This window comes from Choloepus didactylus, chromosome 4 (assembly GCF_015220235.1).
Source record: "Choloepus didactylus isolate mChoDid1 chromosome 4, mChoDid1.pri, whole genome shotgun sequence".
Lineage (NCBI taxonomy): Eukaryota > Metazoa > Chordata > Mammalia > Pilosa > Megalonychidae > Choloepus > Choloepus didactylus.
This window is the reverse complement of record NC_051310.1, coordinates 46,142,016-46,165,321: the sequence shown is the minus strand read 5'-3', so window position 1 is coordinate 46,165,321 and position 23,306 is coordinate 46,142,016. Positions and strand designations below refer to the sequence as shown.

Sequence of the window (23,306 nt, the reverse complement as noted above, 5' to 3'; positions counted from 1 at the left end):
CAAGGTATTCATGACATGAGGTGAACCAAGTAGCAAATATATATATTTTTATATAGTATGCTCCTGCTTTTCTAATAAAAATAGACAGCAAATTGCCCAGAGTGATTACCTCCAAAGAGCATGATGGGGGAGAGGGTGGGATTTATTTTATTTTTTTCATAGACTTTATTTTTTAGAGCAGTTGTAAGTTTACAGAAAAACTACTCAAGAAGTATAGAGTTACCATATTAACCACCCCACCCCTCCCACTTTTTCCTATTATTAACATTTTTGCATTAGTGTGGTATATTTGTTACAATTGATAAACCATTGTTACTATAATTATATTATTAACTAAAGTCTATAGTTTACATTAAGGTTCACTCTATTAATTTTTTCATTTAATATATCCATTGATTTTATTTTTTTACAACAAGCCTATAGAGTACTTTTAAAATTAAAAGAAAATAAGAAAAAAAATGAGGAAACTGATTCACGAAGAAGCAAGAAAAAGATAAGGAGACTGAAAAAAGAATATATAGATAGAACCAAGCACTACATTTATTCATTCAGTCATTCAACAAATTTTTATCAAGTGTGTTCTGTGTAGCAGCCTCCGTATTAGATACTGGCTAAAGTGACCAGTGAATACTTTGCTAATGGATGGGAAGGAGCTGCCTCTTGTGGGTTCTTGGCATTGGCAAAGCTAGTTAATTCTTTCTTTGAAACATCCATGCCATTCCCAAAGCTTCTGAAGCAAAATATTTATGCTTTGGAGGGTTTCTAGAAGTGGGTCTAGTTAAAAAGGAGAAATCAGAGAGCCTCAGAATATACATGAATATGCTTTAAATAGTTAAAAGCACTCTGTATGGAGTAATTTGTAATTGCTTTTGTACGTATCCTGAACAGAAGTGAAATAGTTCATTGACAATAAAGAGGCAGAACAGGATGGTGCTGAGAATTTAAACTGTCTTTTTCCAGGTATGTAACTCTTTTTAAGTGATTGTACAATTGGGATTAGTCAACTGCTTTCAGAAAAAGAGACTCATCTTTTCTCCCTTCCCTGAAACCAGAGATATTAATTTAAACTCTAGAGAAAAGAGGAATGTACATGGAGAGCCCCTCTTAGCGTCAAACATCGCCTATAATAACTTTTGTTACTTCTGGTCTAAAATATTAAGAACCGTTTAATGGGTGGCAATGGTGTGACTTGGGTGAATTGCTTCAGCTTCCTCCTCTGAAAGATGGGGATGACAGCAGACACTATAGGGCGATGGAAGAACAAAGGAGATACATGGAAGGGTGGAGGGCACAGTGCAGAGCTCTGAGCAGATCTCAATTGATCTTCCCTCCTCAACCTTAGTGAAAAAAAGTAGCTGGTAAAAATAAAATAAAATAAAACAAATAAATGAAAAAATAACAAGAAAAAAAATAGAGAAAAAAAGAAAAAAAGTAGCAGTAAATGAGGGTTGCTCCACCTTCTGATGAAATCTCTGCGGCCAACAGACCCTAAGGAGACCTCCTATGAGTTCCTGACTACTGGTGTCTGCTGCTTTGCAGAATGTCCTCTCCTTCAACCACAGGTAGAATCTGTGACTTGCAAAGGTAATAGGATGTCACTGCCTTGATTAGGTTACATTGTATGGCAAGGTGAAGGGATTTTGCTATGTAATTAAGATCCCAAATCAGTTGATTTTGAGTTCATAAGAAGGAAGATTATCCTGGGTGGGCCTGATTTAATCAGGTGAAAAATTTAAAGAGGGACTGGGTCCTCTCTAAAGTCAGAGAAATTCTCTTTCCATTGCTAGCTTTGAAGAGGTAAGCTGCTCTGCAGTGAGAGGGCCTGTTTAGAGGGCCACGTGGCAAGGAACTGCAGGTGGCTTCTAGAAGCTGTGAGCAGCCAGCAAGAAAGTAGGACTTTAGTTCTGCAGCTGCAAGGAGATGAATTGAATTCAACCAGCAACCTGAAGGAGCTTGGAAAGAGATCTTTCCCCAGCTGAGCCCCTGCTGAGACTCCATCCCAGGCTAACACCTGGTTGCAGCCTGGTGAGACTCTGAAGCAGAGAATCTAACTAAGCCAGGTGTGGAATCCTGACCCACAGAAACTGCAAAATAATAAATGTGTGTTGTTTTAAGTGCTAAGTTTGTGAAAACTTGCTATGCAGCTGGAGAAAATGAATACCCTCTCCCTCTAGTTCTGCTAGAATGATAATTCTACTGCTGTGATGATAATAAAGAAGACGAAGAGGATGATGAAGATAATGAAGGAAGAGGACAAGGAGATATATGAAATATTTATTTGAAAACTTATTTTGTATCTGGCACATTAGTCATGGTCTTGAAAGGAAATACATGGGACACTCAAATGGTAAAATGGAGAGAATTTGACAAAGGGACTGCATGCAGAAGAGTGGACAGGGTTAATGTGCCCAGCGAGGGATGAGGTCTGAAGGGGTGAGGGGCAGAGCAGAGTTAGTGGAACTCTTAGGGACAGTAGCCATGGGAGAGGCTGTCTGGCTGGAACTGTGCATGTAGGTGGAGGTGTGCAGCCTCTGAGGAAAGAGTGACCCAGGAGAATAAATACCCTGGGCTCTTGCTCGTCTGAGCTGTCAATCTTCTGCCAGTATCTGTCCTTGGCTGAATCTAACCCTAAGTCAGAAGGTAAGGGTGATACAGTCTTTGAGGCGAACCTCTTAGGGAACAGTATGGAGGAATGGATGGAGAATGGAAGGACCAGTGGAGAATACGAACCATCATGGATTACCTCATTTATTTTTACTACGTTTGATATGTGAGGACTGAAGCACAGTGATGTTAAGTAACTTGCCCACTTACTTAAGTGATGGAACTAGATTAGAACCCAAACAGACCTAGCTCCACAGCCTGGACTGTTCATCACCACAAATATGGCCCTCTGTGACCCTTGGCTCTGCTGCCTTTTCATTCTGGGCTTTCTTTTCGAGCCAGGGAATCCCTCCTCTCAGCAGCAGCAAAGCCTGGGTACCTCATTCTTGGCAGTGTCTGGTCACATTCATTTCGATGAAGCCAAGTACTCCCTTGTCACTTGTGTGTGACCAGAACAGGGCCTCCATGGTCAACATGTGTGACTGGAAGAGAGCAGAAACAAGCCTATTAGCATGTGATTTCCAGCCCAGTTGTTCAGACAACTCAAGATCAGAAAACCCTCCAATATTTTAAGAACCATGGATCAAAGTCTTTGGCATCTCCTTTCAGTCACCCCCAAGTTGCTTCGGAGTGTTTGTTCACACCTGGCCAAGAGGGTAGGAGAGGGAGCAAGAAAGCCCTCTGTGGAGACTTGTAGCCTTCGCTTTCACCAAGGCTCCCCCCATGAAGAGGTGATGAATTCAGCTATTTCAGGAGCTGGGGGTTATAGACGTGACCCCTGCTCAGCTCTGGGTACCTGACAATAGAAGGAAGAAAGGAAAACAAAAGTTTGAAAACTCACACTAGTTCATAAACATGGCAATGCTGGGTTGGCTTATTCACACATCCGTAGCCTACTTTCTTTCAGAAAGTGTCCCCATAGAATATAAAGGATATGGGACTTTGAGGAAAAGAAGACCTAGTCCTGGTGCCAGCTCTGCCATTTATTAGCTAGGTGACCTTGAGCATCATTCAGCAAACATTTATCGAGGGCTTTCTCCTCGAGAGTTACAAAGATGAAACATGGTTTCTGCCCTCAGGGAGCCCACAGAAAATCGAGGAAAGACGGGTAAGTAACTGCATTGCAGTGTGATAAATGCTGAGTCCGAGGCCTCTGGAGGGAGGGTTAGAGGGGGAGCACCTTGCTCAGGCTGAAAGGGGTGCTGAGGAAGTTGTCTAACCTCTCGGAGTTGTCTAACCTCTCGGAGTTTCAGTTTCTCAGCTGTAAAATAGGGAGGTTTTCTGCATTTGCAAAGGGAGAGAATGTACTGCACGGTACTTTGCCTCCCAAATGAAGCCTCCTCGGGCATGCACCTGTCTCTACTTGCGATTGGGAAGAAAGCCCAACACTGGCCCCCGTCACCCTTCTGCTTAGGACTGTTGTGAGGAAAGCTCTTTTTTCTCCCTGCTTCTACCTCAGTTTCCCCACATGCATTCGATATGCTTTCTTGGTGATCCATAGGACCCACATGTTCTTTCCGTATAAAAGTTGAGAGCGCTGACTTTCACTGGAATGGTAGGAGTGAGCTGCCAAACAAAGGGAGTCTAAACTCGGAGAAGAGGGACTAGAAGGGAGAGGGCCACAAAAGCTGGAGGCAAATTAGGAGTAATGGAAGATATGCCTCCACAGCTGCAGACCTTCAGGACTGTTTCAGTCTTCACGAGGATAAAGAAAAGCCAGCAGAACTATCTTTAATGAGCAGTAAGATTAGTTTAGCAAAAGCCCTGTCTGCTAAGGGGACAAAATCAAAATGAAATTAAGAAGAAAACACAGACTTCTTGAATAATTAGGGAGACGATAACACTGCTTGCAAAGAGACATATGCTTTCCTTAGAATGCAAATCTGAAACTACATTTCTCATTTATTAATGACCCCATTCATTCATTTAGTGCCAAGCACTGAGAGGAACACAAAGTTGTATAAGTCTTGGCTCCTGCCTTCTATTTTCTTCTAGTAAACACTCTCTGAGCAGCCACTATGCCTTATATACTGGGCTTGGCTCTAGGAAGCAAAAAATAAATACAGCACCATTTCATTACTCAAGCAGCTTATCATTTAGTCAATTTGCTAATAAAATTTTCACACTTAGAGTAATCTTAACATTGACTTGAACAGATTTTATATATTTTTCTTTCCCATGATTTTGTCAGTTCTGTGGCCCTTGTTGGGAGAACAAATCAGATGATTTATTCTAGAGGCTTGGCAGTTCAACTCTGAGCTCATGGTATTTGTAACTGAAAGGAAAAAATGGTCTGTTTTCCTATCTCTCCCCTACAGGTTTAACAATACACCTGGCTGGATCAGAAACATCCACTTTATTCTTCAAATAAGGTGTTATGCACATTTTTCTGGCTTTTAAAAAAATTGAATTCAATCTTCCTGTTTCCCACCTTTCTCTTCCACCTGCCTTGTTTAATATTTAGGACATTTAATAAATGCTTTTGATGAGGAGAAGGGGGAAGAGCGAAGTGCTCGTTACGGCTTACAAGGCCCTGGGGTATACAACAGCTGCTTCTGCCTGAGTCAACATGTTCTGGGTTGTTCACTGAGCAACTTGTTGAGTGTAATGAGCAACTTGTTGAGTGTAAAGGTGGGAAGTCTTTCCAGTCTCAGGGCCCAGACTTACCTGACCTTGGTTCATTGTGTCCCCACGGGTTCTGCCAAAGAACCAGGTTTGACTGGTGTTTCTTAACCTCTCTGCTGCTCCTGCTCTTCACCTACCTTTTATTTTACTCCTTTGGAACTTTTGCTAACAGCAGACAAGCGCTGACCATTACTGCTTTTCAAGGACCTGTGGGTTTGGAAAGTGGAGAGCAGACTAGACCGGCATAGGTAAGAAAAGAATCCAGACCAGCTTGTAATGATGCAGAAGGGCCAGGAGGCCTTATAGTTGGAGGACATTTCAGTAGGAGGGCACTCAAGGCACAGACTTGAGAAAAAAGAAGTGATGAAAACTAGTGATAAAATACACTAAGTTAATTGCAAGCCCAGGCACTTAATAAGTGGTAGCTATTGTTATTTACTGAGTACCTTGTATTTTTACATACTAGGGACTCAGCTAGTGTGCCAATTTGACTGTATTGTGTCCCCCAAAACACCATTATCTTTGATACAATCTTGTGCAGGTAGACTTATTAGTGTTGATTAGATTGTAATTCTTTGAGTGTTTCCATGGAGATGCAACCCACCCAACTGTAGGTGATAACTCTGATTAGATAATTTCTATGGAGGTGTGGCCCTGCCCATTCAGCCTGGGCCTTGATTAGTTTACTAGAGCACTGTATAAGCTCAGACAGAAGGAGCAAGCTTTCTACAGCCAAGAGGGACACTTTGAAGAATGCACAGGAACTGAGAGAGGAGCTTCAGCTTACGAGACATTTTGGAGATGGCCTTTGAAAGCAGACTTTTGCTCCAGAGAAGCTAAGAGAGGACAAACACCCCAAGAGCAACTAAGAGTGACATTTTTGAGGAGCTGCAGCCTAGAGAGGAATGTCCTGGGAGAAAGCCATTTTGAAACCAGAACTCTGGAGCAGATGCCAGCCATGTGCCTTCCCAGCTAGCAAAGTTTTTCCAGACGCCATTGGCCATTCTCCAGTGAAGGTACCTGATTGTTGATGTGTTGCCTTGGACACTTTGTGGCCTTGGGACTGTGGCTGTGTAGCCAAATAAACCTCCTTTTGTAAAAGCCAATCTATTTCTGGTGTTTTGCATTCCAGCAGCATTAGCAAACCAGAACAGCTAGGTTTGGGGAATATGTGTAGAAAGTGTGGCCTGACAAGTAAAGTTGTCCAATGAATGGTCCCCAGAGCTCTTTCTCGGGTTGCCTGGCAGTTAGCTGGCTTCCCTTTCTGCAGCGGGAGAGGCTGGCTGTACCCCCTCTCAACTTTCATGGGACCAGGAGGACCTCAAGTCCTCTATCTGGGCTTTTCCTAGCACTTCCCTAAGCAGCAGACCCCTAAACTCACATTGCTTAGTATCTGAGTCCCCATATATTTATCTCTTTTAGTTCTAATTTGCCAGGGCTGCTATGGCAAGTACCACACAATGGGTTGGCCTGACAATAGGAATTTATTGGCTTATGATTTGGGAAGCTCAAAGTCCAAAATCAAGGTGTCAGCAAGGTTATGCTTTGTTCCCAAAGTCTATAGAGTTCTGGTGCTGGCTTGCTACAATCCTTGGGGTTCCTTGGCTTCCATCTCTGCCTCCCATCACATGGCATTGTCCTTGGTCTCCTCTTGTGGCTTTCTCTGTCTTCTCTTTGTAAGAACTACAGTAATGCCAATGAAGGCCCACCCTGATTCAGTTTGGCCACAGCTAAACAGGAATTTAAAGATCCTATTCACAAATGAGTCCACACCTTAACTGATGACACATCTTCAAAGGGTCCCATTTACAAATGGGTTCAAACCCACAGGAATACAGATTAAGATTAAGAACATGTCTTTTGTTGGGATGTATGATTCAATCTATACACTTTCCTTCCCTTTCACAAAGCCCCTTCCTAGTTGACCTATAAAATGGAAAAGTGACAAAAGGTTCTTCTCCAGGAGCATAGCCCTATGCTGCAGCCAATTGGACCTCTATCCAACCCTGCTTCTCTGTAGGATCTGGGAGAACAGAAGACCTGTCTACCTGCCCCATTCATGAGTTTCACCTGCACCAGTGATGCTACTGGTGCTAAATCCCCTGCAAAACAGAAAGACAAACTCTGTTTAGAAAACAATTATGCTACGTTATGATAGGTACTATAATAGAATGCAAGAAAACCCTCTGTGGAGATTTTCAGCCTTTGCTTTCACCATGGCTCCCCCTCCGAAGAGGTGATGAATTCAACTGTTTTAGGAACTGGGGATTATAGACACAACGGCTAAAAGGTTGAAGCATCTGAGTATCTATCAACAGGTGAATGGATAAACAAAATGTGGTATATCCATACAATGGAATATTATTGGGCTATAAAAAGGAATGAAAACAAATAAACAAAGGGATGAAGTTCTGATATATAAGACAACATGGATGAACCTTCAAGACATTATATTGAATAAAATAAACCAAAATATTGTATGATATCACTTACAGGAAAAAAAAACAAAACCAAGAATGTGCAAATTCATAGAGACAGAAAGAAGGGATGGGATGGGGTGGGGTTGGGGGATGGGGAGTTAATGCCTAGAGGGTACAGAGTGTCTGTTTGGTAACAGATGTGGTGATGGTAGCACAACACTGTGACTGTAATTAACAACTCTGAATTGTATATTTGAAAGTGACTAAAATGGGGAATGTTATGTTGTCTATGCTACCACAATAAAAATAATAACAGTAAGAAAAGTTAGGGAGAAACGCTCTTTGGACGGGGGAATGAGGTTGCGATCACTTAGTCCGTTTTGCCTGTAGTCAAGCTCCCACCAAGGGAGAAGCCTTTAAAGCCTCTCTGCCTCGCCTCTGGCCATCTTTGCCCTGCAAATGACCCAGGTGATTAATCTGAGGAGGTTTCCTAACCACCTCTGTTTCACCAAACCACCAGCCCCTGGCCCCATGGGAGCAAGGCTTCCTCCCACCTTCTCCTGGGAGCCCTGAGTCCGAGAGCAGCCCTCACTGCCATACAAGGAGGGGTGACTTGGTGGAAAACACGGGGGCAAATGTAGCATCTTCTTAGCTCCTTAAAACAGCCTAAAAAAAAAAAATCTAAATCCCTTTTGGACCCTGTTCAGTGTTATACTTCTCTCTGTTTCTGGCTGACAGCTTGAGAAAAACCAAATTGGTGATTGACTGTTTAGGTTTTTTAACCTAAAGACAAGCCTGGCTTAGGCTACTTAACAATTCTTCAGCTCCCAATACTGTGTGTCTATAGATAAAAAGGCATATATATTACCTACTTTTGTTTACCTCGCCCCAAATGGAAATCCATTAATTTCACAATATATTTTAGAGAATGACTTGCCAGTTGCCATGGTTGGGAGGATACATTAATTCTCAGTCTGAAAATGTTTAAGTTAAAAAATAAGGGGAAGTAGAAGAAATAGAAGGACCGAGATGACTCTTTTATCTCTGATGTTCACCCTAAACTACTTCAGAAATGCTGGCAATAAGTTAAAACCAAAATTCAAAAGAAATTACCTAAATCACACTTTACCAGAAAGACTTTAGTTTGTTAGCAAAAATTGCACAAGGGAGGAGTCAAGTAGCAAGTAGTCCTTGTGATTTGGGGAAAAACAATCAATATTGCTTCTTTATAGGCAGAAAATGTCTTAGAAGTTCACAAAGGGAAGCCACTCAAGTATAAGATACCGACATCCTGCGAGATGTTTGTGCTGAGGAGTAAACCCTGCTTGGAAAGAGAGTAAAGAGACCCTCTTTATGCTCGTTGAATCATAAACCAAACTGTTCCCTGCTTTGTGGAGATCCTCCTGTCTTAATTTTCCCTAGGCATAAATGAAGTGGCCCTTCAGAGATGGATTAATGGATTTTTTTTTTTTTCTACAAAGGTGATCTTCAGGCTGGGGATAGCAAAGCCTACGTTGTGATTGAAGCAGTTATCAGAGAGAAGATTAGACTCAGGTCCAGGAACAGAAATGCTCTTTGTTGAAAAAAATCCATATTTAACTAGCTACTGCAGGAAAGCAACTAATCTTAAAAAATAATAGATGTTATTGATAATGTTAATTACCTCCTTGGATGCCACCAAGAAGCAGCTTTTGATTTTATGCATTTATTGTCCAAGTTGAATATCTTGGAAGTAACAGGTGGTAAAGACGTGGGAAGCACAATAAGGGAGGTTGTGTATTTTCTTTGTGTATAAATGAAGAGAAGGATTAAAATATATAACGATTATTGTGAGAAAGAGACCCAGAGAGAAACCCTAACCCTAACACAGGCTGATGACTTAGTGGACCTTCCGTGGGTGGCACTATCTTGGTGAAGTTAGTCTCAGAGCTGAGATTGACCCATAGTCTTAATAATTAGCAGGTATTAATTTTACAAGAACATCCATTTTACCAGCCCAGTGAGCAGGCTCTAGCAGGACAAAACAAACAAACAAACAAACAAACAAACAAAAAAAAACAGAGTGCCCAGTTAAATTTGAATTTCAGATAAATGATAATTTTTTTTAGTATAAGTATGTCCCAAGCAATATTTGTATTTTAATTTGGTAAGTCTGGCAACCTAATCTAGGAGACTTCCATTAATTAACTCACTAGAGACCAATTTACGAGCCAGAAAGCCAATGTGTGGATTTACAGGGGAGGATGCACCTTTCCAATGATCAAAGCCCTTGTGCCTATGATCTGTACCCCTCTCTTTTAGGTGTTCGGAAAGCTAAATTTGTCATTGTTTGGTGAATATCAAATTGTAGTATAGGGATACTAAGTGGCCTCATGGGTATGAGTCCAGATCGCAGTAGAACATGGGAGCTCTGGCTGCTTGACTGCAAGAACACCATCCAGAAGGTGGAATAACAATCCAGGCTAACAGGCACATTGTCTCTCTCCCCTCAGCACTGCTGCAGTGATGCTGCAGTTTCACTTCTCCTTTTTCAATATCTTGTGTGTGTCACCAAAAACTTACTCCTTGTCACGACATGCTGCCATTGCTGAGATAGCTGCTGATTAAATACATTTTAAATTGATTATTGTACTACTTTTAGGGGGTCATGCTGGGTGTCTTGCTGAGATTTAGAAAACTTGATAGTGCTAATAATTAGCAGTTCTTAATTTTACAAGATCGTTTCTGATGTGTACAAATGTACTTTTGATTTTCTAAGACAGAACATGATTTTTATCTCAGATTCCCATTCTGTGTGATGCAGAAACATCAACCTAGTAACTACCAAGAAAATTAATCCACACTCACACTCTCCCTTATTCTCCTTTAGTTGGAATCTCAGTTGGAGAGGAGTGGGAGTGGGCATGGGGGGGGGGGTGCCTGGTAGCACTATGTGTTCTGAGTCGGTATGTTCAAAGATGTGTAAGCGTCCCATTTTGTCTCTGATCATGTGCATCTCTCCCCACTGGCATCCAGGGGTATTCTGCACAGCACTGTGTTCTCGTGCTCTAAAGTGGCTGCATGCCTTTTTGGGTTGCTCAGACCATGCTGCCATCCATGGTTGTTCCTCTACTACGTGACCCCTTTGGGCTGCTGGCTCTCACTCTCAGCTAACTTCAGAGCCTTCTCAGGGTATACGAAGGGTCCAGTTGCTCTCCCATGCCCCTTTGGGACCACAGGAAACAAGGCTGTCATTGGGCTCTCTCTGTCCCTGTCAATCACACAACCATCTTTGGTCTATTGTCCCTATAGCTGTTGGTATATAGGGCACAGCTGTGGTATTAGCTCCTCTCCCCAGATAGGAAGTGGAGAACATCCTCTGTTATTCCTTAAAGTTTATGTGCTATTCTTCTCTCCAACCACAGTGTCCTCGCTTCCGAAGAGCTTCACCCTGGGAAGGTGGCAATTGACTGGGGTCCTTCTTGGAGACCACCCATCTCTATACTCCAGATAATCCTACCGAGCATCTGGAGGCTGGCATTCTTGGATGGGGAAGTGGGGGGAGTTCTTTTGGACCAGTCTTATTTATCCATAGTTAGGTCTAAACAGTTCCTGAATGCTCAAAAATCCTTTCTCCCAAGTCTATGTCTTGAGTTCAATAATCTGATGTCAATCTCCAAAGCTAAGCATTGACTTCCTTTTTCTTGGCACTCCAAGTGTAGCAACCCACTTCTCCCCGAGGCAGGGAAAACCTCTGACTGCAACGGGGAGGTACAGTGAAGTGTGTGGTGTTGATGGTGGAAGGGAAGACTAGGCTCATGTCTCAAATTGTCCTTCCGCTTGGCTTGCAAGGTGCCTGCCATTAAGCTAAGTGCTTTATTCCCATGTCATCCTCAGAACAATCCCAGGAAGTATGTACAATCATTCCCATTCACAGATGAGGAAAAGGAAGCTTAGAGGGAGGCAAGGTAACTTGTTCAAAGATCCCAGTTATAAGTGATGCAAAAAATTTGAACCTGGGATAATCTAATTCCAAAGACTTCATATGAAATCCCAGCAATGGTCTCATACCTTGACAAATAACCAACTCACTAGGAAGTTTGTTAAAAATAATTATGATAAAGACCCACCCCAAGAGACTGTGATCCAATTGATCTGGGATGGGGGTCTGATCATCTGTATTTTGAACAATCTCTGTAGTTAATTCAGACATGCACCAAAGTTTGAGAGTCAACTCTGCCACTTGTTAGTTATATGATTTTCAACAAATTACTTCACCTTCCAGTGCCTCGGTTTCCTTATTAGTTAAATGGAGGATGATAATAGTATCACACCATTGAGTTGTTGTAGGAACTAAATGAGTTTAAAATGAAAGTACCTGGCATGTAATAAGTGCTCAATAAATGTTAAAGATGATTACTTTTGCTGCCTTCTGGCAGCAGCTTATTTACAAAACCTCTTTTAGGAGTGCTACTTTTGGGCAGATTACATAAAAGGTAATTGCCTGCATTTACATGGATCTTTGATAGTTTATGTTTCAAAGAGCAATACTTTTTTAGCTGGTTCTCCCCAAATCTAGGTTTATGCCTAATCTGGATCTCACAGTCCTCTGTGGGACCCAGGGACCATACTATGAAGGTAAATTAAAATTAAGCTGGGGATATGATGGTGGCAGGTAAAAGAGTAATAGATCAGTAGTTGTCAACCTTGGTTGTACTTTAGAAATACTGGGGGAGCTTTAAAAAAATATCCAAATCACACTCTAGATAAATTACTATCAGAACCTTTGGGAATAAGGCCCAGCCACCAGTATATTTTAATCTCAAGGTGATTCCAATATATAGCCATTGGGGCCCACCCAGCTCTACCAAGTAGAAACTCTGTGGCTCCCATTAATTTGTGTTCTGACAAGCTCTCCGCAAAGCCCAAGACCTTTGGCATGAACCATTCCTTTGTCTTCTCAACCTCCAGGCCTCTGTTTTTGCCTCTCTGCCCTGTAGACTATGAACTGAATGAAGGAGAGAAGGCGTATTAACCTTTAGTTCCCGTAAGAAGGAGCAAGCAAGTAAATTCTGTTTCCTCCAGCCCGACCTGCCCTACCCTGAAAGAACGAGGGTTTTTCAGCCAAAATTCCTACTTCTCAAGGGGAAAATGATTCCATTTAACCAGGGCCCCACTCCATCAGTGTGGAGACACTATAGGATTTGCCTAAAACACCCTTTCTCTCCAGTCCTAACTCTGCCCTGGAAGCTTCACAGAGACCAACAAATGAGTAAACAAGTTCCAAACCAACCCATCTGCTTTTCATTTCCTGCAGAATGCTAAAAGGAGCCTTTTAAGGTTGCTTAAAATACTTCCGTCTCCTCCCGCCCTGCTCCCTAGGGCATTCGCTCTGCGTCCTCAGACCACCTCAGCTCCCGCTGCCTCCTCCACCTAGGTCCCCTCTGCACAGGCTTGGTTTCAAACAATGCTCACAGTTATTCCGGGCATTTGCTTTTTTGGCTTAGCATGCATTCTGCATCTTTTTCTTCTGTGGAAAGCTCTGTCTTCAGTCTCGTTTGTCCCTTTCTCCTGTGGCAAGTGTAATGCTGTCGACTTTGAAAGGGGCCTGGTTCCCTTGCGTCTGGTGAATGGCCCAGCTGCTGGAATTGGTGTGGGAGAACTGTGTGTGGAAGCGAGAGCATGGGCCGGCAGGACCTGCTCTCCTGGGGCTCAGACACCCCTCACAGTGTACTCGGTGTACTCGGAGGGTTGGAGTGAGCTGGTGATGATTTGAGCAGTGACTACACGTGACCTAAGCAGCTCTTTGCCTTTGCTGCTTCTGTTTAGCATCTGGTTAAGTAGTGACCTTTGCATCAGTTAACAAGAGTGAAGCTCTGTTCAGCTGCAAAGAGCTGCCAGACTGCAAACAAACTTGCAAAGACCAGTTCTAGGGGAATAGGATATGTGCCCCTTTATTCTTTCAATAGCAGAGAGATGACTCCCTCCTTTTTCTCAGCACTTAATTTGGGCCCTCTCTGGGATAGAGTTCCAAACTCCACACCCTCCACTAAATGTGCCTTCCTGTTCCCTACCACATCTTCTCAGGGTCCTGCCAAGAACGGGTTAGATAAAATGTGGACAGCTGTGGTTGCCCTAATCTATCTTCCCTCCAAATCTATCAACAACATGAATTTCTCGGCACCTTCTTTTTACAAGGTATGGTGCTTTGAGACTCAATTCTGGCCCTTTGAAAGCTTATGCTCCTGTTGGAGAGACAGGATGTGTACACACACAAAGATAACAGCTTGAGACCATGCCAAATGAGGTGGACAGAAAACAAAGGTTAAAGAAGTATGCAAGCATTCAACAACTAAACATTGAGCACCTCCCACATGCTAGGCTTTGTTGTAAACCAGTGAACAAAACAGATAAGACCCTTTGCTTCGCGAAATGTTCTAATGAATAAGAATGTAAACAAGCAAATAAATAATATAGCAATTTGAAACAAGTGCTGCAAAGGGAAATAAAGCAGAGTGAGAGATTAGAGAGTGACAGGGTTGAAGGAGGGTGGTTTTTTTAGATAGAAGGACAAGGAAAGCCTCTTGGAGAAGGTGACATTGAGTAACTTGAAGGAAGACAGGGACTCTGAAGGAAGAATTTTCCAAGCAAGGTGAATAGCAAGTGCAAAGGCCCTAAGGAGAGAGTGTGCTTGCAGTGTTCTAAGAAACACAGGAAGGCCACTGTGACTGGAGGGGAGTGATGGAGGGGAATGGGTAGCAGACGAAGTCAGAGCAGTGACAGGGGTGGATCATGGAGGGTGGTGGGAAGGAGTTTGGATTTTATTCTGAAATCACTGGAAGGTTTTGAGCAGAGAGGTGACATGATCTGACTTAAATTTTGAAAGGATCATTCTGTGATCCTAGGGGTGCAAGAAGGCCTGTAAGGGTGCCAGAAGAGAAGCATAAGGCCGGTGAAAGGAGATTGCAATCATCTGGGGGTGAAATGGTGAGAGTGATAGGAATGAGGGTGTTGAGAAGAGGCTGGATTCTGAATATGTTTTAAAGGTAAAGGATGGAGAACAAGAGAAAAATCAGGAATGACTCCAAAGTTTTTGGCCTGAACTCAAGGTCTTAAATACGTAAGAAGGAGTGGTCACTTCTGGTTAAGATAATCAAAGAAAGATTAAAGAAAGAGTAAAATTTTATCTGAACTTTGAAAAACTAATAGGATTTTGTGGCATGTAAGAACTTTTAGTGGCTTATTTTTGAGACCATTTTCTCTTTCTACACTGCACCCCTCCCCCTGTACTCTTGCCAGTGATTGGTTTAGGAATTGGTAGTGTGATGGCTTGAAGCTGTATGTAACCCAGAGAGACATGTTCTTAAATTTAATCCATTACTACGGGTGTGGGCCCATTGTAAATAGGATTTTTTTTTTAACATAATTTTAGTGAGAGATGTTCACATACCAAACAATTAGTCATCCAAAGTGTACAATCAATTGTTCATAGTCTCATCACCATACAATACATACCAAGTAAACAATCAGTGATTTCCAGTATAATCACAGAGTTATGCATTCACACCACAATCTTTATGAGCACATTTCCATTTCTTCCACAAAGAGGAAGAGGAGAAAAAAAAAAGAAGAATAAAAAATAAAAGATGGAAGAAACAATAAAAACAAAATAAAATAACATACAATGAAAAGGTTGGACAACAATAACAACACCAAGAATCCCATAGCACTCCCTTATATCCCCCTCTTACAGACATTTACCCTTGGTATATTGCCTTTGTTACAATTAATGGAGCAAATAACAATGCTACTGCTAACTATAGACTCTAGTTTGCCTTGATGGTAATCTTCCCCCATACCATCCAGTTTTTCACACCTTGCAATATTGACACGTTTGTTCTCCCTCATGTAAAAACATTTTTATATTTGTACATTTAACCACCACCATTGACCACTCTAGGTTTTGCTAAGTAATACAATCCTGGTCTTTATCTACTATCTTTCCTTCTGGTGTCATACATGCCCCTAGCCTTCTACTTTCAACCGTACTCATCTTTCTTCAGTGTACTTACAATATTGTGCTATCATCACACAGTATTATGCTATCTATTTCTGGATCTATACAGTCAATCCTCTTGAACATTATTCTATACTCTTTCAGCATCAAATGCCCAATCTCTACTCTCTTTCTATCTCCTGATAAGCTGTGTTCTCAATTTTAACTCTCAAAGTTTGCTCATTAATGTTAGTTTGTGTTAGTGAGACCATATAGTATTTGTCCTTTTCTTTCTGGCTAATTTCACTCAATGTAATGTTTACCATCTACCATTGTTTCTTTTGGATTTTATATGTCATATCTTATTTTATTTTTTTATCTCTTTTTACCCTTACTGATAGTCTTCATTTTTATACACTTCTACAAACCTTTCTCTCCTGTCTTTTCCTATCTGCCTGTAGTACTCCCTTTAGTATTTCTTATAGAGAAGGTATCTTGTTCACAAACTCTCTCAGTGTCTGTTTGTCTGAAAATATTTTAAACTCTCCCTCATTTTTGAAGGACAGCTTTGCTGGATATGGAATTCTTAGTTGGCAATTTTTTTCTTTTAGTATCTTAAATATATCATGCCACTGCATCTTATCTCCATATTTTCTACTGAGAAATTCACACATAGTCTTACTGAGCTTCCCTTGTATGTGATGGATCACTTTTCCCTTATTTCTTTCAGAATTCTCTTTTTGTCTTTGACACTTGATAATCTGATTACAAAGTGTCTTGGAGTAGGTCTATTTGGATGTATTTTGTTTGGGGTATGCTGTCCTTCTTGGATCTGTAAGTTTACATCTTTCATAAGAGGTGGGAAATTTTCAGTGATTATTTCCTCCATATTCTCTCTGCCCCTTTTCTCTTCTCTTCTCCTTCTGGGACACCCATGACATGCATATTCGTGTGCTTCATGTTGTCATTCAATTCTCTGAGACCCTGCTTATATTTTTCTATTCTTTTCCTTATCTATTCTTTTGGGCATAGAATTTCAGATGTTCTATTCTATAGTTCATGAATTCTACATTCTGCCTCTTCAAATCTGCTGTTGTGTCTCTATTGTGTTTTTCATCTCTTTTATTGTGTCTTTCATTCCCATAAGTTCTGCCAATTGTTTTTTCAAACTTTTGATTATGTTTGCCCAATGTCTTCTTTTTTTTAATGCAATTTTATTGAGATATATTCACATAACCTACAATTTTCCAAAGTGTACAATCAGTTGTTCATAGTATCATCATATAATTGTGCATTCATCACCACAATCAATTTTTGAACATTTTCATTATTCCAAAAAGTAAAATAATAATTAAAATAAAAAAGAACATCCAAAACATTCCATTCTCCTCCTTCCCCATTGCTTATTTATTTATTTACTTTTTTAAACACTCATTCATTGTTTTATTTTTAAATTTAGTAAAAATTAAAAAAATGAATAATAAAAAACATTTCAAACAAAACCAAAATAAAGGAATAAGAAGAAACAAATAACCTAAAATAACTACACTGTTTTCAACATGTTCCTACCATGCCCCAAGAAAATTAACAAACCATAACTGAACAAAGGAATAGGAAAAACAAATAACCTAAAATAATTACATTGCTTCCAACATGTTCCTACCCTACCTCAAGAAAATAAACTATAACCAAAGGAATAAGAAAAACAAATAACCTAAAATAACTACATTGCTGCCAACTTGTTCCTGCCATACCCCCCCAAAATTAAGAAACCATAGTCATTCCTAAGAATTCCCCTAACATTAAATTTAACCCTCCATAACTTATCTGTTTGTATTAGATTATTGTTCCCCCTTCACTAGTTGCTGTCTATCATTAGGTCCTCTACATTGTTCAATATAAACCATTTATTTTATGTTTTTCACAGAGTTCACATTAGTGGTAAAATACAATCTCTCTCTTTTTGTGCCTGGCTTGTTTCACTCAGCATTACATCTTCAAGGTTCATCCATGTTGTCATATGTTTCACAACCTCCTTCCTTCTTATTGCCGCTTAGTATTCCATAATGTGTATATACCACATTTTGTTTATCCACTCAACTGTTGAAGGACATTTGGATTGTTTCCATCTCTTGGCAATTGTGAATAATGCTACTATGAATATTGGTGTACAGATACCTGTTCATGTTACTGCTTTCAGATCTTCCGGGTATATACCAAGAAGTGAAATTGCTGGATCAAAGGGGGAATCTATATCTAATTTTCTAAGGAACCACCAGACTGTATCATTATACAGTCCCACCAACACCGATGTCTTCTTTATATCCTTCATCTCTTTTGCCATATCTTCCCTCAACTCATTGATTTGATTTTTGAATTGATTTAGCATATTTGAATATCTTGAATTAGTTGTTTCAATTCCTTTATCTCATTTGAAGTGTAAGTTTGTTCCTTTGACTGGGCCATATCTTCTTTTTTCCTATTGTGACTTGTAATTTTTTGTTGTCTGGGCATCTGGTTTTCTTGATTACCCCAATCTGATTTCCCCAGGCCAGAAGGTCCAGGTCTTAGGAGAAGGCTGTATTCAGTACCAGGTTTCCCTGAAGATGAGACCCAGCAGGTTGTCAGACTTTCCTGTGAGGGCTCTGAACTCTGGGCCTTTGCTATCCTGCACAGCAGGTGGTGCTTGTCAGCATGCAGCTCCCCACTGGCATAAAGAGCTGCAGTACCTTAAATTATCAATAGACACTGTCCCTGCCAGGGACTGAGGGTGAGTCAGAAGCCAAGCTTAAGCTGTTTCTGTCACTTTTCTTCCCAGGCCCTGGGGTCTGAACTCTCTGAGGGAGGGCAGGGCAGACACTTGAGCTACTCCCTCCCCTTTTCTTAGGGAAGATATGCCCTTTAGGGAATTATCTCCTTCACTTGACTTCTTCCTTTGTCTCTCTATCTTAACTCCCCCCTTGCCTGGGTCAATGCTGACAACTGAATATGCCTGAGGCTTTCTTTAATGAGCTACTTGGAATGAGAGAAAAAAAAGAAAAAAGGAAGAAAACCCCCTTTTCAGAGCCAATCCCTAGCCCTCCAGTTTTGTCAGTAACAGCCAGTGTTGGTACCCGGTAACATGTGCCCCTTTTCTTGGATCACAGCCCTTTTCCAGTATTCTGAGCTCAGCCGACTCCAAAAGCCTGTTTTTATTTGTTTATTTATTACTATTATTATTTTCTGTCAGTCCCACCTCCTCTCTGCCAGTAGAGACCACAGCGTTCCTTTCCTGCTTGCTCTGGGTTTATCTGTGCTCACAGCTTATATTCAGTTGTCCAAATTTGTAAATTAAAACTGCAGTTGGAGCTTGGTTGAACTACCTTCTCTTGCTCCTAGTACAGACTGCTGCTTTTTCTCACAGGAAAGTATTCCAACTCAGCCTGCTGTGCCAGTTGGGGAGGGGCACCAGCCTCAGCAGGAGCTTTACTTTCAGTTCTATGCTGAGATCTTGGCCATTCCACCCATTCCAGAATGGTATACGATGTGTGTCCGGTCACGGACGTCTCCCAAACCATTGTTCCAGACTATTTACTAGTTGCTTCTGGCTATTTACTAGTTGCTCTAGAGACTAACTAAATTCCACACCTCCCTACACTGCCATTGGGATCTTTTGATGAGGCTACTTCAGTTAAGGTGTGACCCATCTCAGTCAGAATGGGTCTTAATTCACTTATTGGAGAATTATTTATTGTATAAATGGAATGAATACAGAAAGAGAAAGAAAAAGCCATGGAATAAGAAACTGAAAGCAGGGAAACACAGCAAAGAAGGGAGAGCCCATCAGATGCCACCATGTGTTGCCTTGGCAGAAGAGCCAAGGATATCCAGCAGCCAGTCTTTGTGAAGAAAGCATCACCTTGATGATGCCTTGATTTGGACATTTTCATGGCCTCAAGCTCTCAGATAATAATTCTCATTGTTTAAATCCCTCCCATTTCATGGTATCTGTTTTAAGCAGCCTAGGAAACTAAAATAGGTAGGTACTGCAATTCTGCTAATGGTACATAAAAGAGATTTCCACAGAAGGGAACTTACGGGAAAGTCTCAAGCTTTTCAAAGGAAGGGACATCCTCTGCACTTCAAATGTTGTTTTATAAAAGGATGAAGTGCTCGGAGCTGCTTTTATCATTTTGCAGACATAAAGGGGAAAGCTGAGGACAAAAGCCAGCATGGGTGGCATGGAAAGTTGGGGAAAGCATGATTCCTCGTGGACATTGCTGAGCCACTGAGTTACCCTGGAACTTTGCTATTTCTGTGCTTGTTATGCAAGACTCAAAAAAAAAAAAAATCTCTTTAATCCCTTTTCATTGGGGTGGTCTGTACTTGAAGCAGAAAATGCATCATTTTAATGGGGAACAAAGACTCTAGGTGGGAAGACACAGAAAAAGCAAAGAACACTGAGACAAGAAAGCTTGAAACATATTTGGGGGAGAGTGGGTGGAATAATTTGACATTCATTCATAAACTCAATCAACAAGTATTTTTAATTTCCTACATTTTATTAGGCAGTGTTCTAAGACTCGGAATACAGCAGTGAACAAAGTAGTCAGAGTTCCTTTTCTCAGGGAGTTTATCACCTTGTGGAGGAGACATGACCAGTAAAGAAGGAAACAAAACAAAACAAAAATAATTTCAGGAATTGGTAAGTGTGATGAGTCAAATAAAACACACTGATATGATAGAAAATGATTAGAAGAGCCATTTTAGTTTGGGGATAGTAGTTCAGGGGAATTAGAGAGGAAGAAGAGTTCCGATAGAGAAGCCAGACTAGATCCTGTGGGAATATGGATTTTATTCTAAGTGGGAAAGGAAATCAATGCAGGATTTTAAGCAGGGGCATGATAGGATCTGTTTTATATTTGTGGATCTGTCTGGTGACTGTGTGGCTGGACTCTAATGGAGGGAGGTAGGGAACAGAGGATCGTATGAGAAAACAGACAGTGCTAAGTAACTTGCTCCCATTTTAATAGCCTAACCTGATATTGTGGCTAATTTGAGAATTTCAGGCATGGAGGCAAGGGCATTGGGGCAATAACTGTGGCTTTTCTTTTGTCAAGTCATCCACTTAGTCTTCTTCCTCCTTTTTCCCTAGGGTCAGCTTCGCCACCTTAGGTAAAGGGGAAAGTGATGATTAGAAACAAAGGTAGCATCTGGGGAGGGTGATTCCCCTAGATGCTGGTTGCATTAGGTTAGGGAAACTCTGAAACAGTCCTGTCCAAAAGAAATAGAATGTGAGCCACATGCAGTTTAAAATTTTCCAGCAGCCACACTAAAAAAGTAAAAAGATCACACCATATCACATCGACTCAAAATGGATCAAAGACCTTAATATAAGAGCCAAAACTATCAAATTCCTAGAAGAAAATATAGGGAAGCATCTTCAGGACCTTGTGTTAGGGAATGGTTTCTTAGATTTTACATCCAAAGCACAAGCAATGAAAGAAAAAATAGATAATTGGGACCTCCTCATAGGACTTTATCATAAAAGTAAAACAACAACCTACACAATAGGAGAAAATATTTGGAAAACACATATCCAATTAAGGATTAATATCCAGAAATCTTTCAACTTAACAACAAAAAGACAAACAAGCCAATTTAAAAAGGGGCAAAAGACTTGAACAGACATCTCTCCAAAGAAAATACACAAATGGCCAGGAAGCACATGAAAAGATGCTCAACATCATTAGCTATCAGGAAAATGCAACTCAACACCACAGTGAGATACCATTTCACACCCATTAGAATGACTGCTATTAAAAACAAAAACAAACAAACAAACAAAAAACAACCTGAAAAATAACAAGTTTTGGAGAGGATGCAGAGAAATAGGAATACTTATTCATTGCTGGTGGCAACGTAAAATGGTGCAGCTGCAGTGGAGGCAGTTTGATGGTTCTTCAGAAAGCTAAGTGCAGAACTACCATATGACTTAGCAATCCCTCTACAAGGTACATACCCAAAAGAATTGAAAGCAGGGACTTGAACAGATATTTGCACACTGATGTTCGTGTGCATTATTCACAATTGCCAACCCACGTGTCCATCTTGTGTTGATGAATAGGTAATAAAATGTAGTCTATACATACAATGGAATACTATTCAGCCTTAAAAAGGAATGAAATCCTGATACATGCTACAGCATCATGTTGAGTGAAATGAGCCAGACACGAAAGGACAAATATTGTGTTATCTCACTGTTTTGTGAAAATTAGAATAAGCAAACTCATAGAGTCAAAATCTAGAATATAGGTTACCAGGGGATAAAATGGGGTTAGGGAATGGGAAGTTAAAGCTTCAAATGTACAGGGTTCCTATTTGGAATGATGGAAATGTTTTGGTAATGGATGGTTGTGATGGTAGCACAACATTGTGAATGCAATTAACAACACTGAAATATCTATCTGAATATGATTAAAAGGGGAAATGTTAGATTGTATATGGTAGCAGAATAAAATTTTTTAAAAACCCGTGGAACCATGCTACACAAACAGTAAGCCCTAAGTTAAATCATGGATTTTAATTAATAGTACAATTATAAAAATGTGCTACTGTCATTTATAACATCTCTTCCATACCAGTGAAGGTTGTTGGTGGTCAGGTTATGCATGAGAACCCTGCATTTTATTCATGATTGTTCTGTAAACCTACAATGTCTCTAATAAAAATAAAATAAAATAAAAATGGCAACATATTGCAACAGAGTGAATGTAGAAGCAGATATGTCAATCCAGATGGCTTCTAATAAGCTAGACATTAAAGAAATTAAACTGTAAAATAATGCCACTCTCCTTAGTCTATTTTACTTTGGAAATATAGTTCTTTTTGTGAAAAACATTACTTTTATTAATACATAAATGGTTTACTGTTGTTATAAATGAATAAATATTAAAAATTTCTTGCCAGTTAAAATTTCTAATATGATAAATATAAATAGATACAACCCATATAAAAAGTAAAAAGAAGCAGATAAAATTAATTTTAATAACATATTTTATTTAAGCCATTATATCTCAGATATTATCATTTCAACATGTAATTAATTTAAAAACTATTGAGTTATTTTTACATTCTTTTTTTTCTGTACTAAGTCTTTGAAATTTAGTGCATATCTTACACTTACAGCACATCTCAATTCAGACTAGGAACATTTTAAATGCTCAAGAGCCACATGTGGCTAGTGACTGCTGTATTGGACAGTGCAGGCTTAGGAATGGAGGTCTGGAAAGCTTAATTCAGGGAGGCATGTCAGAATGCAGCGCTGGGCTTTGGCAATGACTTTATTCTGCTGTCGCTCTGCTAAGGATACAATCCCTAAGAGATTGGATCTAACGGTATGACCATTTTAGAACTCTTAATTATTTTCCTAACCGGGTTATTGTGATACCACCTACAATGAATACAGGTGCTCATATGACTGTCTCTGGATTTAAGAATTTACATTTTAATTTGGGGGGCAAGTAATTTAATAAAAGTATTAATTTAGTAAAATTACTTTATTTCTTTAATTTAGTCAAAGAAATACTGTGCTTCTTTTAATCTGCTTTTTTTGGTTACTAGTAAGTTTGCATATTTTTCTATATTTTTATGTTTGTTCTTTGGTGATTTGCTTTAACAGCCTTTGTCTAGTTATTAGCTGA

At 40.3% G+C, this 23,306-nt stretch overlaps 1 long non-coding RNA gene across 1 annotated transcript; it reads right to left on the bottom strand.

Moving 5' to 3' along the window:
- Positions 1-2,320: 2,320 nt before the first annotated feature.
- Positions 2,321-13,359, bottom strand: LOC119533194. Its single transcript, XR_005216606.1, has 3 exons — positions 13,104-13,359; positions 3,249-3,400; positions 2,321-3,086 (listed from the first exon to the last, which is right to left on the bottom strand). It is a non-coding gene; the product is annotated as an uncharacterized LOC119533194 (long non-coding RNA).
- Positions 13,360-23,306: the final 9,947 nt, after the last annotated feature.